Here is a 3,861-nt window from a genome sequence, read left to right as displayed (position 1 = left end):
CACTTATGTAGTCTTTCTTTAATTATTTGGTCACCTTGAGAATCACCTGCAAATTAACTTCAACCATGGCAAGAAAGCAAAAAGTTCAACCTATAACAACATCCAAGCACTTGCCCTTTTCTCATAAGACAATTTTCTTGAGTAAAATCGAAAAAGGGCTACAAAGCAATAAGTTCCAGAAGGGCACAAAAGTTTAGCAGGCAGCAAAACTTAAAACAATAAAGATGACATGATTAAGCCACGAAATTATGAAACTAGAAGTTGAACAAAACAGATGGCTAGCTATAATGGGATGTTGTGGGTAGTGTTGATGAATGACACATCCTTCACTAAAAGTGCATAGACTAAATATCCTATGTCTACATTCCTCTTATTTTGGTGATGGGCTATTTGGTAACAAATTCCTTAAGTTCAATTGAATATGCAACCAATGCCATAGGGTGTAACCAGTTCATGTCATCAGCGCATTCAATTGTCTACATAGAAACAAGAGAATAATCAGTTTCAAGTAGACATGATAGCACAATTGAAGACAAATGAACCACTTGAACCTCCTACTTTTGAAACAAAGTGCCAATCAACTTCTTGCCTATTTGGATCCGGGTGCAATGTATAAATACTCTGATAGGAATCCATACCACGTCCTATCACAAGCAGTTTATCACCCAAGGACTTGAAGGCCACCCCCCATCCACTGTTACAGTTAGCTCTAACAGGGACTTCTCCTAGTACTCTCCATTTATTACTTTTCTTTAAGTAAACTTTTAACTGGTTTGTCGATACCTCTAAAGCATAAAGCTCGTCGTTAACAACTGCAACAAGAGGTGGTGCCTGAGTAATACTCCGGGGTATCATGTCTGGAATCAACTCCCATGTTTCTCTCTCAAAATCATAGTACTCACCACAGGTGAGACCTACATCTTCTGCATCTTCTGCATCTCCTGCAGTTCTTCCACCAATGACATAAAATCTGTTATCCATAACGCATCCAGAGCAAAGCTTTCTAGGCTTGTGCATGTCAGGCAGGGGATCCCATTTCTTCTTAACTGGATCGTACATTTCTGCACATTTCAAAATTTCCCTGTCCCTGATTCCTCCAGCAACATATGCGAAATCCACACAACTGGCAGATGCAAAGAGACATCTTGGAGTGATCATAGAAGGACCCCTGTACCATTTATTGGTCACAAGATCATACCTCCAAATAACAAAACCTGCAATTTCCTGTCCCGACACAAGGAAATCAGTGCCAGCACAAAGAGACTCTTTGTCACTGGCAGAGAAGCAAGAGTCTGAAGGCAGTGTTGGCAGCCTTCTCCAACGCCCCAATTTAGGATCAAATGTGCGCCACTTAAACTGATCACTTGTAAGCATGTAAACCCACTGTTCATAAATCCCAATTTCTTTTCTAATCTTGTACAGTTCTCCACTCTGAGACAAAGTTAAGTACCTTTTATTAATTGAGAACAATTTGCCATACTCTGCTCTGGATGTCATTGCCAGGCAAAGCAGAGCAAGTTCATCATTCAAACCGGGAATGTAATAATAATCTGCATCCTGAGGTTCAAAACAACGAGCCACCCTTCCTTCGTCCTCAATACCATTTTTCTCTTCTACAGCATCAGAGGAATCCTGCCGATCAAACCAATTGCCACGACTGCCACGGTTACCATTCTGGTGCAAACCATTTAGACAATTCTGAGTCTTATTTTTCTTCACAGACACTATAGCAGTGGGCTGTGAGGCAATGCTTGTGATTGGGGATTGGCTGCATTGACCACTGGGTTGTTTTCTGGACTCCTTTATAATCACGGAATTATTTTGTTGGCTCAAGTTACAGACCCTCAGTGCAGGAGCTTTGTTATTTGCCATTGCTCCAAATCCAAGATAGGATATAAAATCCAAACGCACTGGTATCAAGAGCAGGAAACACGGCAGAAAATATAATATTCTTCAGGCTCAGAGATGCCCAATTTAAACCAATAAAACCAGAAAAAAACAACAGAAAATATCAAATTCTTCAGACGAAGAGTTGCTCCAAACGCACAAGTATCAAAAGCAGAAATCTCAGAAGAAAATCTTCAACACTTGAGATTAAGAGATGTGTAAACCGAACCCACAAGTAACAAGAGTACAGAATCTCAAATGCTTCGGATTGGGAGATGCCCAACTCAAACCAGCAAGTATCAAGAGCAAAAGATCTTCAACTTTTCAGACTGAGAGATGTCCAACTCAAACCCACAAATATCAAGAGCAACAAACTGAGAAGAAAACAAATTGTTCAGACGTAGAGATACCCAACTCAAACCCACAAATATTAATGGCAGAAAACTTAGCAGATACCCAATTGAAACCACGAGTTTGAAGGGCAGAAAACCTTGAATTCTTTAAACTGGCAGATTTTCAACTGAAACCCACAAATATCCGAGGCGAGAAACTCAGGAGAAGACCTTAAATTCTTCAGCTTGACAGATGCCCCAACTCAAACGTACAAGTATGAAAAGAAGAAAACTTCAAACCTTCAAATTGACAGACGCACAACACAAACCCACAACTATGAAGAACAGAAAATCTTCAAATCTTTGACAGAAGCCTAACTTAAACCCACAAGAATGAAGAGAAGAAAACTCAAAAGAAAATCCCAAATTTTTCAGATTAGGTGATACCCAACTCAAAACAACAAAATTTACAGTCTTCAAAAGCCGAAAACCTTAAATTTTTTAGATTGAGAGATGCCCAACTGAACCCACAAATATCATTAGCAGAAAACTCATTTACCAAAAAAACACATCTTCATAGTCATCACATGAAACAGAAAACCACCAAAAAGCACATAGTGAACAGCGCTAACAGACATGAAGAGAACCCCAATCCCAAAACCCACAATGCGGATCGATTGCCAACAGAAAGAGGAGGAGGAGGGTGCTAGCATTTAACAAAATTGGCATCCAGATTGGCCCACAACAATTGTTTAACAGACGCCTTTAGCTTATTGGCTAGGCGAACTGTTTGAGAAAAGGGCTGCAGGGTGAGTATTTGACAGACAAAAGGCATAACAGGGTTGGTCAATGTGATTAAAAGCACTGAGAATTTGCCGCAGTAATGCCCACCCAATGTTTTATAAAATGAAGAATCAGAATCCCCCAAAATGACAAAAGTAATCCAACCCCACCAGGCATTTACTGGTGCTGCTTATTACCTTAAAATTGCAATGCAATCTGGTGATGACTGCCGTCTTCTTCTCAACCCGCCGGCGGCCATTCCGCGTACCTTCACCTTTGCAAACAGTGAATGATGGCACCTAGTTTAAACTTTAAAGTTCATCAATGATTTGCATGGCCGTTTTTCTGGTATCCATAACAATAAATACATCAATTATGCCAACTTCCTTTTCCACTTCCAACTATCGGGCTTACACTAACATCATCCATGACCTCTGTAAATTTGTTCTCATTTGTTCAAACAGATTTCATATTCATGATTCCATTTCCAACCATCAGCCTTACAGTAACATCATCCATGACCTTTAGTTCTCATTAACATCATCCATAACCTTTAGTTCTCATTTGTTCAAACAGATTTCATCCATGACCTCTGTAAATTTGTTCTCATTTGTTCAAACAGATTTCATATACACCTTGACGTTGTAAAGTTGGTTCATGCAGTTTTTAAGTCACACCAACATGAATGGATAAAAATGATTCATCGATTAAATTCTGAAATTTAATCTCAATCAGTTTTTTAATTTCACTTATGATAATAAAATTGGTTGAAGCATCATAGATAAAATTAATCCTAAAGTATTTTCGGAAAAAAAATGAATAGAGCAGTGATTTGAAGGCTAAAGTTCGTAAAATTATA

The 3,861-nt window shown here is 39.0% G+C and overlaps 1 pseudogene; it reads right to left on the bottom strand.

The window, feature by feature from the left end:
- Window positions 1-225: 225 nt before the first annotated feature.
- LOC149150695 (F-box/kelch-repeat protein At3g27150 pseudogene) lies at window positions 226-3,637 on the bottom strand (annotated as a pseudogene).
- Window positions 3,638-3,861: the final 224 nt, after the last annotated feature.

This window comes from Pinus tabuliformis, chromosome 9 (assembly GCF_031772625.1).
Source record: "Pinus tabuliformis cultivar Carrire ecotype Pingquan chromosome 9, CPIR1, whole genome shotgun sequence".
Classification (NCBI taxonomy): domain Eukaryota; kingdom Viridiplantae; phylum Streptophyta; class Pinopsida; order Pinales; family Pinaceae; genus Pinus; species Pinus tabuliformis.
This window is presented reverse-complemented; position numbering and strand designations above follow the sequence as displayed.